Source organism: Spermophilus citellus (genome assembly GCF_964194105.1).
Source record: "Spermophilus citellus genome assembly, chromosome: 13".
Lineage (NCBI taxonomy): Eukaryota > Metazoa > Chordata > Mammalia > Rodentia > Sciuridae > Spermophilus > Spermophilus citellus.
In genome coordinates, this window is record NC_138193.1 from 8,001,037 (window position 1) to 8,018,424 (window position 17,388).

General features: G+C 44.9%; 2 long non-coding RNA genes across 2 annotated transcripts in view; one reads left to right on the forward strand and one right to left on the reverse strand.

The window, feature by feature from the left end:
• Positions 1 to 17,388, forward strand: part of LOC308632288 — an 827,867-nt gene that overhangs the window by 86,791 nt on the left and 723,688 nt on the right. The window lies entirely within an intron of this gene.
• LOC308632292 overlaps positions 1,222 to 17,388 on the reverse strand; it is a 29,741-nt gene continuing 13,574 nt past the window's right edge. Inside the window, exons 3-4 of the long non-coding RNA XR_014018494.1 lie at positions 11,967 to 12,030; positions 1,222 to 1,336 (exon numbers count right to left, since the gene is read on the reverse strand). This is a non-coding gene — a long non-coding RNA (uncharacterized lncRNA). The remainder of the gene's footprint in view (positions 1,337 to 11,966; positions 12,031 to 17,388) is intronic.

Consider the following 17,388-nt stretch of genomic DNA (forward strand, 5'->3'; position numbering starts at 1 on the left):
GGATATTAGCTCTGCAATGCATGATCAGGTCGATGGAAGGACACATGTTAGAGAGGTCCAGCAGCCACAGGGGCAAAGTTAAGTACCTGTAGATTTATGTCCCCATCATTGCAGTTTGTTTTGTGCACAACTCCCACCACACTCTGCCTGTTTTTCAGGCTAACGCACACTGTGTTTGGGCTGCAAGTTATTCTGAGCCCACTGTGACTCATTGCTCCACACCATCTGATTGTTCCACTTTTACTCTAATAGTTTGAGACAATTTGCAGAAGCTCAAAGTTTTCTGGATCCTCCTGCTGGAGCAAGTGTTCATCTAAGGCCCTGCACACTCGTCAACAATACCAAGGTCCATAGAGTGCAGCCTGCAGCCTACATATTTCTCTGAGTCTTCTCAACCCACCACTTTCTTCTGCACTCTGGCCTGCACACCCCAAAACACATAGGCCCACTCACTCATGGAACTGGGTATCCTGGTACTCTCCCATCCCTCAAGTCAAGCTCTTAGCACTGGCCTCTTTCTCTCTTCTTTATTCCCTGTTCTCCTTCCTGACCTTCCAGAAGCTCTAATTCAAGAAGACAGGCCTAGTCCAAGGTGTTTGCAGTGGACTCGGTCTTCCCCATTGTGGGCTCCCAAGAGACTCCCCTGCTCGAAGACTCACCAGGATGCTCTTATACTTTGTCGTCTTTTCGTTTTCCATGTAGACATGAATGAGGCAGCTGCCTCCCACCCACTTGTTGTACAGGGGCCGTGAGGAGTACCTAGTGGAGACACCTGGTCTCCTGGACTCCGGCTCTGGATGACATGCTGTTGCTGCCCCTTCCCAGGGCACTGGAGCCATTCCTGGAGAAGGCTCTAGCTCTGGGGTTGGTTTAGGAGCCTTCATTGGAACTGAGCTTGTAGCTAGAGGAGAAAAGGTGCCAACATGACTGCCTTGCCCTGACCTTCGCACAGACACACAATACCCCTGCTGCCAGGAAGAATTCAGCCCCTGAGCCCACAGGGGCCTCTTTGCAGACAGGGGCCATTGCCTGAATGGACAAAGGCTTATCCTTGTTCCAAGCCCAACACCAGCCATACACATCCCACCCAGTGGGGAAAAAACCTGGACCTTTCTTCATCTACCCTTATGTACCTCTCCCAACCCCTCCCAGGCCTCCTGGCTCTCAGGCTCTGCCTCAGTTGATTTGCCATCTTCAATCTGGGCCAGCAGGTGGTGTGCTTGGTGCTCCATGTTCAAGCCACCCCGGAGGAGCCGCATGTATGGCAGCAGCAGCTGGAGAATCAGAGATCCTGGAGGCTGTTGGGAAGCCTCAGTGTACAAGTCCATCCAGGTACCTGGGAAGGAAGGTGTGGCACTGTGGGAAGGCAGGTGTGCAGAAGCCTGTTGTCTCCTTCCCTACAGCCTCCAGTAACAAAACTGTAGACCTGGACTTCTGAACCTTCCCTGTCTCTGCATAGACCAGTTCACCCCAGATAAGACATAGTGGCTGTACAGGCAGCGACAGGTCAGGTCTTTAGACAAAGAAACTACATTGAAAGGAACATTAGATCCATGGTATGACCAGCTCTGCCCTCCTCTGGACATATGTCTGACACTTTTCTCTTTGCTACATGCTCTCCAACCTGGAATTCAACCTCCAGAAGGTATCTGTCCTCATGCGCACTGTTATCAGGGATGCAGGGATGCCTCCTCTCCTGGCTTGGGCTGCTACACTACTTTATTCTCTTGAGCTCTCACCAAGTTCCTTGGAGAAGCAACTGATCTCTCTTTTTCAATAAGGGAAGCCAACATCTCTGTGGCCCTGGAGGAGGACAGAGGAGTGTAGTCTGACTGTGATTGGCTATGGTGGGATCAATTGTCACACGAGCTTCCTCTGAGGCCACATCTCCTCTCAGTTTCCCAGAGGAACATGACTCCACCTACAGTTCTTTGCCTTACCCCTCCTACTGTTGAAGCCCCACACCTTACACTGCAGGCAGGAAACAGAATTGGGGAGAGCAGTCTTTCCTCAGCCTTCCCGAGTCAAATCACCTTGCAGGTCCCTACTCTGGAAACAGGAGCCCACCTCTTGACCCCAAGCCCATTCCATGTGGAAGTTGGTCCAGGGGTCTGCCATGTTCACCGAAGAGGACAACGTGAAGTTATGCCTCATGGAGTCAGGGATGCTGTCACATGTAGAATATGTACTCATGGCACCTGCAGCTTCAGGCTGACCCCCATGAAAAGGGACACAATGGCAGAAATTTTGACCCCATTTTTCACTGAATTATGCAACATGCCTGGAAAAATGCCTTCACGCAGTGGGTGCTTTCTCCATGCTCATGGGTGAATGAGCCCAACCTGGTGCTTCCCACGTATCTCTCTGGGCCTGGGAGCTGCCATCTCCAAAGGCCCTGTCCAGCTATATCTCAGATAGGAAGTTCTGACCCACTATGGAACCTGGCACATCCTTTATTAACACTAATGCTTTGCTCAACGCCTGAGTTATGAGATGCCCCTGGCACTGAGCTTTTTCATACAAAAAGAAAATATTATACCAGACAAAACCCCAGGCCTCTCTGAGTCCACCTGGGAATGAGCTCAGCACACACCTTTGAGCTGTGGTGCCCAGGGTTTGGGGACTGCTCCACACACTTTGGTGACCAGCTGGTGTCAGGATGGTTTCCTCTGCCTGAGAGGGAGAGTTCACTCCCCTTGCAAGGCTGTGGCAGGCACCTCCAGGACTCGTCCCATTCGGGGCTGACATTCCACTATGAGTGTGGTCCTCTATCTCATTAGGTATCACAAACCTTTGGGTCCCTGAGAGGTACATGGCAGCCCCAAGACCCAGGCATGAGGGGGCTACACACTTGGGCTTGGTGGTCTGGTGCTTACCTTGGGAACAAGAGATCCAGCACCTGCTGGGTGGGGATGGAATCCCAGGAGATGAACCCCATGTTGCTGCTGAAATGTAGGTTCCTCCCACAAATGACAGGCAGGAGCTCATTCCTAAGCTGGTCCTGCCTGTAAGTGTCAAGGCTCTGTACCCTGAAGGGCTCTTCCGTGTTCTGATCATTTTCACCCTGGGTTGGGACCAAGAATGGTGGGTTCAAAATGGAAATGGTGACCAACAGAAAAATGACTTGTGCCAATACATTAGAGTCAAAGCACAATGGGACAGTTCCCATCAGTACAAACACACACACACACACACACACACACATACACACACAGTCAGAAAAGGAGTCCTGGGCCATTCATCAGGGATCAGACTAGAGGGCCTGCTGGGCTCACCTGCCCTGTGCTACTCACTGTTACTCTTGAGCTCCTCTGCGACAATCGCCAGAGGCTCTGGTGTCTAAGATGAAGCCTCACCCAGTGTTCCCCCAATAGGACAAGGTGGCCCCCCTGAGATTCCTGGGGGGGTTGAGGCTCAGCATGGTTTGAAACCACAGGAGAACATCCTTCTCACTACAGTGTCTCCAATCAAGTGAGCTCAGATGTCTTGGTCAGTGAAGCGGGTGCCTGGTTACCAGGGTTCCATGCTCTGTTTCATCCATTGTCAAGGCAATAATATCACTTCTTGTGGTGCCCATACCTGAGCCTCCTTTTCTCTTAAGACCACTTTCAAAAGCCCTATGGGCTGCTGATTTCTCCCCTGTACCCACCCATATCAAGTTTAGCAAAAACTTCCCAATTACCCACACCAGCCCCTACCCAACTTGGCTGCCACTAGAGTTCCAGCTTTGAGGATTAACAACTGGATTCACCAGTTCATCCTTCTCACCAGCTGTGTGATCATGGTTCCATCATTGTGTCACTCATGGGCTCCCCAGTGTCCCTAGCTCTTTCTAGAAATCAGTGTAGCATCTAATTTCTAGGATTTATTGGGCACATTTGCCCATAGGAGCCTGCATTATCTCTGAAACCAGAGATGGGACTCACAGGTGGCTAAAGCTCAAAACTTAGAGATGGGAGAATCACAAAAAGGGGGAGAGACAAAGAATGCACCTCAACTCAATCAGGCCTGTGTTTCACACAGGGACTTGGCAATGTCAGTTCCCTTTTGGTTGTAATTCCCACTCTGAACCATAGCAAGGTTGAGGTGACTGAGATTCAGAGGCTGTCCCTTTCTGGCATAGAGCTTCCCAAGGCTTCTCCTAAGATTTCAAATTGCCCAAGTGCTTCTACTCAGTCTAGTGGTTGGGGGCATCAAAAAGATTCCATGGTACCACAGTATCCTGGCCCAAAGCCAGTACACTCCTCACCTCAAGATGGCTCAGACTCTGTCTCTGAAATCATGGGAATAGAAGTGGGCACAGGTGATGGGATATCCTCTCCAAGATTGAGTTGTGCAAAGTTATGACTTCTCTCTGGATCCCTGTCTCCAGCACCACTCTATTTCATCTTAAATCCAAGCAAACAAATTGATTTAGCATGAGATGTCTATGGACACACCCCTGTGATAAAGACAGGACATAGTCCCATCCTCCCATTAGAAAAGCACTGAGGCTCAGCCAACATGGATCCCACCAGGAACACAGGCATGAACTCAGACTCTGATCCTCCCAGCTGACCCTCAATGGAACTTGGAGTCCCAGCCTCCTGAGACAAGGAAACAGAGGTACCTAGCCGAGCCACCTAGGATTCAGGTGCACATAAACTGAACTCATCAATGCCTCTTGCTCTCAGTTGTGAGTAAGAGGGGAGGTGGTGTTTCACAACCCTGGACATCAAGTGCAGTCTCTAGGCTTTGGGGTGTGCCCTGGCCTCTCTCTATCTGCCCAGGTCCTCCAACCCATACTTGCCTTTTACCCAACCTCCTCCTAGGGCCAAACTCAATCCTGCCTCTCAATTTCTGCTGCCTTCCCCAACACACTGCTTCCCAAAATGAGCAGGGCTGGCTCTCTGTTTTCATGCTGGTGCCAGCAGCAGTGCCACCCCACTGACATAATTCTGAGTCCCTACCTAGGCACTTCAGCTGTCCTTGCCACACCTGGCCCTGTTTGGGCTCTGGCTCTTGCTCTTTTTCTTTCAAGTGCATTTGTTTTGAGATTTTGTGTCTCTCCAGCCACAGATCTGCAGCTACAGCAGGGTAGAGCTCATGAGGGTGACATTCGGAGCCACATCCAATCCCATCAGGACTGTTAACTGGGGTGACTGCTGGAACACAGTGATGAGTGAACACATGGGAGGTGGTCGGACCCACCTTGCCTCTCAGGGGCTTCCTTTCAGGACAGGAATATAGGGATGGGAGACCCCTGGTGTGGGATGCTTTGGACAAGGCGTGACCATGGGCTCTGGGCTCTTTCCTGGCAAAAACTGGCTCCACTGAGCATGGAGAGCACTGTCATTCCTGGTGGCTAACAACAGCCCTGGACCCCAGTAAGGAACCCACACTCAAGACCTACACCTGAGTGTGCGTGTCCTCAAGGAAATGAGGTCTCCCGATCCCAGGTGCAAAGGGGTAAGTCCTCTAACTCCAGGGGCCATGAAGGGACATCTGAGTTTCCCTTGTCCTTCTTTCCCTCTCTGAACCCAGGGTGTCCTCACACTAACCATAGTTAGGACCCTGGCCTCAACCCCAATGAGGATCATTAGGCTCCATAAAGGACAGTCTCTAAGGTGTTCAGTGGACCAACACCCTCTGCTCAAACCATATCCCTATTCACCCAAGATGCAAGAGGATTTCTATTCAGGAAAACCAGGAAAGGGAGAGCATTTCTCAAGGACACAAGGACATTTTTTTTAGCGGGGGAGGGAGTGATTAATGGATGAAGAACTATGGCCACCACCAACTTCCAGGGGTGTATGTGGCAATTTGGGCACAGGTCCATACACTTTTTTTTCCCATCAATTTTTTTTTCAAAAAAGTGAGTCTTTCTCTCAGATGGCACCTCTACACTAAGGGGGTCTCATACTTCCACAGAATGTTGGAAGTGGGCAACGGGCCTCCCATTATGTGTATCTGAGAACATTCTGGGGGCATTGCAGCCTTTTAAGACCCTGGGAACCATGGGGGCACCCCAGCACCAGCAGAGCATTTCTGCACATCACAACAATCACCCCGGGTGAGAACTCTCCATTCCACTCTGTACTATGCCCTGTCATCTGTCCTGATCAGTCCAACCCCTCTCCTTTCTGTTTCTTGATTGTACTGCTATCGTTCCCACACATGGATGCCAGGGTGCTTGTAGCCCACCCCAACCATTTGTGTGCCAGGAATAAATGACAATGGGGAATGTGGCTGGGAAATTTGGATGATTGAAAGTCCCACTCTCCAAGTTTTCATCTTCAGCATAATGAGTTAGAAGGGGACAGGAGGTCTCTGCCAGGTAGAGATGAGTGGAAAATGACTGAGCCCCAAATAAGTGCCTGGGATTCTGGGTTCAGAGCTGGCTTTAGGTGGAATTGCTAAGGGACCAATGTACTCTGTGCAAAGGGACAGTAGATGCCCTCAGTGTGGACAGGCAGCTGTGCTGTTTAGAGCCCTGGGATATCCCAGGTGTGTGGAGATGGGGAATCCACTCGCCATCCCAGGCTGCTCCTGAGCACCTCTACCTGGATTCGAAGCTCGTGACTTTTCATCAGAGTCATCACATCAATGTTTCCGGGCCTCCCACCCCAAAAGAGCTCTTAAAGACACTGAGGTTCTGTTGGCTCTGGACTTACCCTTTCCTCTGGGATCCTGTTTATTAGGAGGTCACACCAATTCTCAATACATAGGCTGGGCCCGCTCAGATCCCAGGAGAATCAGGCATTGCTTCTACTTGTAGTCCATCGTGACCCACGACACAATGCCTGGCCACACAAATCCAGAGTCCTTTATGCCACAGACGGCCCTACTCCCGGCTCAGGACACATCCTCCAGTCAACAACAGAAACCACCAGGCACAGGGCCTTGGTGCATACTGGCCTGCAAAGACCTGGGGGTCAGACCTGGGGGAGGAGGGAACCCCCAGGCTGGGTGGGACCCAAGACCCTAGATCCTGGGATACAGATGCCCACTGACATGGACAGACAGCTTATGTGCACACAGTCAGTACTGCTGTCACTGAGAGGCCAAATGAGATACCAGCAGACTTGGCAGTGGACCTGGTATACTTAGGAGTTGGGGTAAACTGCATCCATTGAAAATGTTGGTGTTCAGAGAAAGACAAATTTTCTAGAATTTCACTTGTCTCATATTCCTGATAATCAGGTTTATAAAAACATAAAGTACAATGTTCTTTTCCTGGGCCTGGGGAGAGGAGTAGGATTCAGTATTAATGGCAAGAGTATGTCAACGTGAGTTCTAGAGATGGATCGTGGCAATGGCTATCAACAATATGAACATGCTTAATGCTACTAAAGTGTGTACTTCAAAAATGGTTCAATTACAAAATGGATGTTGGTGTAGATTACCACAATGTAAACATTAGAGAGATTGCTGATTTACTTGTCTTCAGATTGTTTGTGTTGTGAGAGCAGAATACAAGAGACTGGGTGATTGATAGCGAAGATTTTATTTCTAAAATTCTGGAGGCTGGATGTCTAAGATCAGGGGCCAACTTCTGAGGACGTTCTTGTTGTGTCCTCCTGGGGCAGAAGGTAAAACAGGGACAAGGGCTGCTTTGAAAAGCCCCTTCCCAGGGAAGGAGACTCCATGGGCTAAGCACAACTTCAAGTTCCCAACTGCTAGCACATCATATCAAAAAGACCAAATAGAATGACAGCCCATGCTCCCCAGAACATCCCAACTTCTTGGGATGACTCAATTTCTGCAAGTTTACAAGTCATGATTTTGGATAAGAAAAGAGTTAAGCTTAACACATGGGGAGAGGGCTCCCTTCTCTGCTGCTGCTTGCAGTGTTGCACGTGGCCTTACAAGTCATTACTGAGGTTCTGCACAACAGCTCCGACTGCCCTCCTACCACATCCCCATGGAGCTGACTCACACTCAAGTCCAGAAATCAGAAATGTCACAGGAAATCCATGGGAGATTTGTTCAAAGACCACTGAAAATACCACAGTTCACACATGTCAAGTCTCTTACAAAAATGGCAGAACAATGCATATCTTCTTCCTGTATTGTTTACAGGAAGAAGATATCTACATGACTTCTGACACCTAATACAATGAAAGGGCACTGTAGTTGTCTGTCTTACTACATAATCTAGGAAACAATGACGGGAGAAGTATCTGTCCATAGAGACACGATTGATTTCCTGATATTTTTGATTTGCAGCGAGTGGGGACTTTGGATGCAGAAGGATGGTACAGGGCCAACTGTTCTTTCTTGCTTTGCATTGAGGGGAGAAAACAATGAAGCCAAGACAAGGGCTTAAAGGAGCTGATATCCTTCAAGTCACCATCTGGACACATCTGACCTTCAGTCTGGAAGACTTTCTGGGAGAGGATCCAAGGACTTGCCTACTGTGGAAGGAATCCAAAAGAATAACTTACTTCAAAGGGTATCAAACAAACACTGATCTTTCAGGAGGGAGGGAGTCAATCCAACTGACTAGACCATGTTTACAGGTCAGAGGGTGGGTTCCAATGCAAAACACTGCAGAGTCCCATGGAGAACTCTGGAGAATGTTGGTGATTTCAGAAAATGTGTGAATCCAGGGGTCACAAGGTCCTCTCAGACTTAAGGAAGGAAACTGCCATGACAGGAATTAGGACAACAGATACCAGGAAACCTCACTGGGGAGAGATATGAAGAAAGGCAAGTATACTGGATAGAATAGTTTCCCCTGAATTCTTGTCCACTCAAAAGTGGGTGTGACCTTGCGTGGAAACAGTCTTTGCACAGTGCTCAAGGTAATAAGAGCTCACATGATGAAACACAGCATCAACCAGCCCTAAATACAATATGTGGTGTTCTTGAAAGAAGAGGGGAGTTTGGACCCAAAGACTAGGGAGACCTGGGGAAACAGACTGTGTGAGGTTTGAGGCAGAGACTAGATTCCCATAAGGGAACCACAGATTGTGGGCAGCAGCAAGAGAGTGGACAAAGGCTGGAAGAGTTGGGGGGACACTCCCCTAGACCCTGTGACGAGTGTGGCACTGAAACAGCCCACACCGGTGTTGTGTTCAGCCTCTGGATCTCAAGGGAAGGCCTTTCTTCTGTTGTAGGCCACCCAGATGGCTCAGTTTGGTTGCAGCAGCCCAGGACCCGCCTGAAGGTCTGAGCATGTTGGCCATGCAGGTTGGATCTGGGCCACAGATACACTCTGATGACTGCACGGTCTCAGCCCTGAGGCAAGACAAGCACCAAGTAAGAAGATGGGGAAAGGGCTAGGCACACATTGTGGCAGACGGTGCCTGTGTTACTGGGAGCACTTATGACTCTAGTTCCCTGATCTGTTGCCAACATAGCCTACATAGGAGTGTAGAGGGACACAGAGCACAGATCTGTCCCACTTGGTGTGCTCAGGCATGCACCATGGCCAGCAGCCTCATGCCATGCCTAGTGAGTCCCTAAGTGGCCCCTTCTTCCCATCCTGAGAGCTCCTCCCTCCTCATGTACTCCCTCCCCACTGCCTCTGGAACTGCTGTCTGTTGAATAGAAGGGGAGCCCAGGACAGTGTGCTTCCACACACCCTAATGGAATTGGCCACCTGGAGGCTGGAACTAAAGATTATTAAGGCTGAATTACAGGTGTGCACTTCTGGCACTTTATTTTTTAAGTTAAATAAAACATATTTGATTTGCAAATTCTCACCCCCTCCTGATATTTTAATTATTTCCTCAACATATGAAATTTGACCAGTGTAAAGTTAATTTTGTATTATAGAAAGTTGATTGAAATAATATTTATATAAATAATCAATCACCAAACCTTGAATTTTTCTTCTCCTTTTTTGTCAGGAACTGCTTGGATACAAGAGAACACAGTACAGACTCATGGAAATGCTTGAAATGAACCACTGAAGCTTAGCATTCAGTGCTGGACAGGGTATGACAAGGTCACTTGATATCTGTTCCAAAGAGTCTACCAGACAGAATCCTCTGACTGATCCCTGAGTGAGCCATAGGAACTGGCTAGAAAAGCCTTCACATCCTCAATACATTCTTCACTTCAGAATACTGGACAAGCATTGATATCCATCTCTCGTCACCTTGCTCCCCAGCCAACCATTCTTCAACAAATTCAAAGGAGCAACTCATGCAAGCACACAGAAAGGGGTGTTCACTACGCACATCCATGTGCGAAAAAGACAACTGGTATTTCTTGTTTGGGCCATTTCAAATGAAATCTCTTCTGCATGACCTCCACAAACCAAACGAAAATATTTGTGAAATTCCCAAGTAGAAGACAAGATACACTTGCCAAGGAGGCAGTGCCAAGAATTTTGACACTCCAAATGTAGAGTGTGTGTTTAGGAAGCAGTCCCAGTTTCCATGAGAGAGTCCCATGAAATCAATGAGGAAGATCCATGCTCTAGCCCTACCATGCAAGTGATGTGACTTGAAAGAGTCACTTAGTCTTAGCAACCGTCACCACTAACCACTAAGTCAATGAATAAAGGTCCTCAGGTGTCAAGCTACACAATGTGGGATGAGCATGGATGAGGATGGTGGGAGAAGTCTCCCCCTCTAACACAATTAGGGAAGGCTGTGCCTGCCCTCAAGTGGTGGGGGGCCTGGGATCCTGCCACAGAGAGGGGATTCCAAACCTCACATCCCCTGACCCAGGCCAGAAGACCAGGTAGAGTCCAAGGACCCTGGGGCGGCCCAATGGCAATAAAGGTCCAAAGGAACTAGGGATCTGCCTGGACCCTCAATCCCCTACTCTGAGCAGGGCTGCATGACGAGGCCAGAGGCCATCCACAGCAATCTGCCTTTACAGGAAAACAGGGACTGCAGGCTGCCTCTGGCTCACTGAATCAGGGTGGTGTTTTCATAAAGCAAGACCACTTCCTCACATTTGACCAGCAGCTCATGCGCTGACAGCACAATGGCTGGCTTGACTCAGGCCCTGAGAAATGAAATAGAAAATTCATAGCAAACACATCTTTAGCTCTTCCACATCATCAGGGGGTGTGATTCAATTCCGTCAAGAAAGGGGTCTGAAATGACTTCTAAACATGCTGGGGACTCACCTCTGTGTGGAACTTTTCAGGAAAAAAAAAGTGATCAAATCTGATGAAGCAACTCTTCTCTCTTCTAGCCCATGGGCAAAGCAATGAAAATGCATGATACCAGAGGCTCACTCTCTCTTCTCATGTCTTCTGAACCATTAATGCTTCTTTCACGGTGAAGTAGAGGCCTGTATTCCCAGCTTCACAGAAGTGTTTGAAGGCACTGTCTCCCTTAAAACCCAAGAAGAAAAACCAGGTCATTAAACAGGCACATGGAGTAGAGTACATGATCAGTGAGCTGTCCTCCCTGAAGCCTTCCACATGACCATCTTCCATATTCACGGAGCAATGCTTTGCCACTTTCAAAGAGCAGGAGACCATGATTCTGAGAACAAGGAAGTCAATAAGGAACTTGAAGAGAACGCTGAAGCCAGATTTAAAGTTAGGTAGTCAGTGTAGTTAGGTAAATCGGGTCTAATACCGAGTGAAATCTAAAATGGAGGCCATGCTGGGAATGACTCAGGGAAAACACAGGACAATTCATGGAATGTTGACGAAGTCCCGAAAAGGCCCTAGGCCAAAGTCCACCTCAAAGAAGTATTAATGAACAGCCCCCAACAGATTTGGAGATAGCTCATCCCAGAGGAGTGATAAGCCCATCCGAAAAGTCCTCCCTGCCCTTTTGGTCCACCTGTGTCCCACCCCTCGGGCTCTCCAACCTACATTTCATCACCAAACCTATAAAAAGGGGAACACATTTGCCCGCCAACTGGATTCCACCTCTTGGGTCCCCTTCTTCCTCCGGGAGAAGTCTTTTCTGCTGTCCTTTAATAAACTTCTAATTTCTACTCTGACCTTGCCTCGGCGTGCTTCTTTGGTGTTATTCTTCAACATCGGGGAAGCAAGGACTCGTCACCGGTCAACAGCGGTAACAGCGCTATGTATTGCAGAAAGTGGCACACCAAGGATCTTCAGCACAGCTGCTAGAAACAAGAGGTTAACTTCAGTATTGACTTCCTATCATTTACTAAGTACAATATAAGTGCCAAGCACAATATGCAGCATAGTCCCAATAGCAGAGTATACCTAGTATGCAGGAAAACACCTGCACCAGAACAAGTAAGTATTCTATCTTTATTTGTAAAAATAAGCAGTAAAACAATACAATTGACAAAAAAATTTCTCATTTCCCTATTACATATCTGGTATAATTCCCTATAAGTAATACCCAAAAGAAAAAAATCAAAAGTGTATTTGAAAAGTGTAAACTTGTCGGGCTGGGGATGTGGCTCAAGTGGTAGCACGCTCGCCTGGCATGCGTGCGGCCCGGGTTCGATTCTCAGCACCACATACAAACAAAGATGTTGTGCCCGCCGAAAACTAAAAAATAAAGATTAAAAAATTCTCTCTCTCTCTCTCTCTCTCTCTCTCTCTCTTAAAAAAAGTGTAAACTTGTCATTGGATTAGATGTATTAATAATGTGTTTCTAATATTTATGTATGCTGTGTTCCTGCCTAATGCTGTTTTGGAAAAGAGCATATAGAATTGAACATTTCACAGTATTTGCTTGAAAATACTGCTGGCTATGTCAGGCATGGCTAAGTGAACAGTGGGACTTGTAATAGTCAGAGAATGCAATGTTGTATACTGGGGTCCCCAATTCCAATATTGTATGTGATACTTATGAAAGCCAGGGAGGCAGCAGGAGTATGGAAGCTGATTGAATAGATGACCTCAGGGCGTGCCAAGGGCTATGCCAAATGAAAACATGTTCTAGCTCACCACTGCCTTGAGGCTCATGGGCCTAGACCTTGTGTTTTTTAAAGGTGCAAAAATCCAGTATTAGTGTAAAAATATCTAAAAGTTAAAGGTAGGTCATTTTAAATAGTGTCCAATTCCATATCTAATAAAATGGGCTGCCAATTTGTGAATTTAGCTCAAGTAAAAAAATAAATAAATAAAACAGATAGATGATAATGATGATAACAGAGATAAAATTTTTGTCTTCTCCAGGATGCCTATAAATATGTTTCATTTAACTTAGATGCAAGTAACTTAAAATAGAATTTCTGAGTGAATATATTATATCTTATATTACACAAATCACAAGGTTTTGTTATGGAATATTTGGTTATTCTTAAGGCCTCACCTATAAACTGTCTCATAGGTATGAGGGGAATGACCCAAAGGATAAGAAAATGGCTGGAACCATTCTCAAATGTACACATGTAGCCTGAAGGTTAGGAAAAGAGACCAGACACATTGCCTCTTCAAGACTGCACTCAGATTGCAGGTATACCAGGATGGTTGTCTCCAGAGTGATGGCTTCATGTCACTAAACATTCCTAGCTTTCCTCAGAAACCTGACACACAGCCAACAACCTCAGTTTGATGGCACCTAAATTATACCTAAACAATTATCAACCAATTGGATCCATTAATTAATATATATCACAACTTTATCACTTAAACTAAACCACAGAAAATTGTTAACAAATGGTCATTTGCTTTGATACCTTTACTTCCATTTCATTACCCAGAGATGATCAATGCTGTACTTCAAGGAATATAGATTCATTACAGAATATTTAAGATCCTAAGGACATATTTTAGCTCAGCCCATGTTTTACTTTATTATAAATATGACTTCATGTTTTGAATATATCATCTAACATCTTTCCTCCCCAAATGGTAGGCCAATCTGTGCTCACTTATTGTTTAAGAATTTTACTAATTGTTTGAAAGTTCCAGAGGACCTGTTAGTCCTCATAATGGACAAACAATCCAATATTGTCTTCCTTGTAATGGACAAAGAATCCAACAAGTCCAGAGAACGTACATGTACAATAAGAAAAGGATAATGTCAAGTAAAGGAATGAGTAGAAATATTCAGAGGAAGCTCATTTTCACAAGACACTCTCCTCCAAAGTGAAAAGCATTTGAAGAGATGCTAAGAAAAATACCAGCAAAAACAGTGTACTATCAGTTTGTATGTACTCAACATACAAAAGGGGGAAACCTAGATAATAAAATGCTGGCAAAGTGTATCCATGTTGAGCTATTCAGAAGAGCTACCTGGCAGAGTTTAGTCAAAGAAGTAAACATACATCCTTTGACACAGAAATTCCACCTGTTGGTACATCACCGACATATAGTGTTTAAGCATTTTTACAAGGAACATCCTCATGTTCCTTGAGCCTGGTCTGTGCTGACCAGGAGTTGAGGGTTACCTGGATGCCCACTGCTGGGACTGTCAAAAGCTAAAAATGTAGTGGAAGCAAATCTTCATAAGTTAAAAGCAATCCATTAAAAACAATAGATTGAAACATGATAGGAAAATCCCTGAATTCAAGTTCTTGCTATCCTACCTACCAACAATAATGCTCCATCAAGATACTGGGATACTCAAAGGCAAAAAAAAAAAAGGAGAAAATATTATGTCATTATTAGTTTTCTTAAATGCAAAAATGGAAATGGCAATATTTACCCATCCAAGATCTGTTATGCATACTAAATGAGATTTTTGTGGACATGTTTACAAATGATTATCATCTCAGATACTTTCTGTGACTCACCAAATGCAAAGATCTATGAAGAATTACAGTCTCCATACATGAATTCATCATCAAAAGCCTTGAGTCAACAGGTGCTTCACAAAATAGCTGCTTGGGTGGTTGGCACCCATCCAGCCCTGGTAAGTCACAATCTGTAGTTTTATAATTCCCAGGGGATCTGAATGAGCATCACAGTTCAGATTCCAGATCAAGGAATACTTTGATGGTGACTTGCAGCTTACTAACAGTTTCTTCTTCTAGGACTAAATGTGACAGACCAAGAATGTCAGCAACAAAAGTCTGCTTATTAAAATTAGAATAAGGAAACTATTTTCTTTTTTTTAACCTTTATTTTATTTATTTATTTTTATGTGGTGCTGAGGATCGAACCCAGGGCCTCACATGTGCTAGGTGAGCGCTCTACCATTGAGCCACAACCCCAGCCCAGGAAACTATTTTCAACTATCCTACTATTAAAGCAGTGTCAGAAAGGATATGTATATAGGAATGTATACAACTCTTTATATTATGAGTGCCAAGAAGAAACAGCATTACAACAGGTAACCTAAACTCTGACTCCCTAAAGCCTTTCAAAATATTTATATGATCACACTCTAGAATGTCGCTTGACCACAGTTCACACATGGCTTACAGTTCTCAGTACTCATTGTGTCTTATTCTGTGAGCCCAATGAAATTCAGCACATTTGATATTCATGGTTTAGAGCAGAAGCCCACCATAGACACAGTGGTCAGGCTAGACCCTTCTACTTTCCCTTTCCTCAGGGGATTCCCACAACCACAGTAATGTCACAGGGTTGTGTCCCTCTGATGATCAATTAATTAGTGGCTATGCTGGAACTTATCTTATCACACCTCAACACCAGATCAAGCTGGGCTCCTGAGACACATGAAAATCTCTCCTGGCCTCCTGCCACCAGGTGACAGAATTACTGCCATGGACTGGGGACACGTCTCTCAAAGTCAGAAACACATCCTTTGGGTCAGCACTATGGGATCTCCCCTTAGATGTCTAGCTGACCTTGATGCCCTGGGCAGAGAAGGACTTCTGGACAGAGCATTAGACACAATTCCATAGTGAAACCTTGACCAGGCACTGTACGTCATTGTCTGGTGAACATTTCAATGACCCTACCTGGTCGATGCTTTCATACTAAGAAAAAAAAATGCTTCATATTTCCCAATTAATAAAAACAATATGGTATTCATTGCCATGTTCAAAATGAGTCACAAGTTCAAGGTCAACCTCAACAACTTATCGAGTCCCTAAGCAACTTAGTGAGTCCCTAAGCAACTTAATGTGACTCTGTCTCAAAATAAAATATAAAAAGGGCTGAAGATGAGCTCAGTGGTAAAGCTCCCCTGGGGTCATTTCTCAGTACCAAAAGAAAAATGAATCATTTCTGGAAAGTTAATAATTTGTGAGATAAGTTTTCTTTTTTCTTAACTCATCATATATTACTGGTTATTGTCATTAGTCCATTTCAATATTCTTTCCATGCTGATTATTTTATATCAAATCCTTACTTTTCTCTTAATTCTGATCATAGAATGCAGAACATGAAGTTCAGAATTGGGCAGAAATCTGGTAGAACTTATTGGAAAGAAATTAGAAAACAAATTTCTAGATAAAGTTATTTTAGGAGGCAGAATCCATGGCAAACTATTCTTCATGCCCTACTGAAATCATGATCCACCTTATTCCTCTATCATGGGGAAATGTTTTCATATTTCTTTTGGTGAAAATTATTTTTTTAAAAACTGTACATTTACTTCAGAGGACTTGGGGAGTTTCCTGTAGGTCAGAAAAATAATATCTTTGATGAACTATTCAGTGAAAAGAAGTATTTAAGAAATAACTAGTGAATCAAAAACAGTGTTTCATTAGTCACTACTTAAAAGTGAAGTTTGGGGTCTGAAACCAACCTTTTTATTAATATTAATTAATATTAATTTATTATTAATAGCCAATCCCCCCCCAAAATGCCGAATGTCTTCTCTGATATAAGGGAGGGGGTGACTCAAAATGGGGTAGGGAGGGAGAGCATGGGAGGAAGATTACCTCTAGATAGAAAATAGGGGTGGGAGGGAAAGGGAGGGAGAAGCATGGATGGTGGAAGGAGACACTCATCATTATACAAAATACATGTATGAAGATGTGAATTTGGTGTCAACATACCTTATATACAAACAGAGATATGATAAATTGTGGTATAAAGGTGTATTAAGAATTGTAATGCAAAAAAATAACAATAATAAGAGAGCTCATGTATAATGGTATAATTTAGCATGAACATACTTTATATACAGAGTTACAAAAAAATTGTGCTGTGAATGGATAATTATGATTGTAATGCATTCCACTATTGTCATGTATGTAAGAAATTAAAAAAAAAGAAAAATCAAAATTAGATATGCTAATCAAAATAGAGCCAATTAATGTTAATATAAGTAAACATAAATTAGAGCCATACATTAGTTTTTTATTTATATAAAATTTATATAAATGTAATTATGATGTACATATTCTTGTGTCTGTCTTCTGCTCATGGAGTTGGAAATAGCCATACATGACATATTTTCATTGTTTTATAGTTTTGCATTGTATGAATATCCAAAACTTATTTACCCACTCTAGTGATGAACACGTGAGTTGCTTCCACTTTGCAGTCACATGAACAGCAAAGCTCTGAACATTTTTGTACGTATCTTTTTCTGACTATAGGTATAACATTCTGGTCCATAAACAGTTGGCAGTGGAACT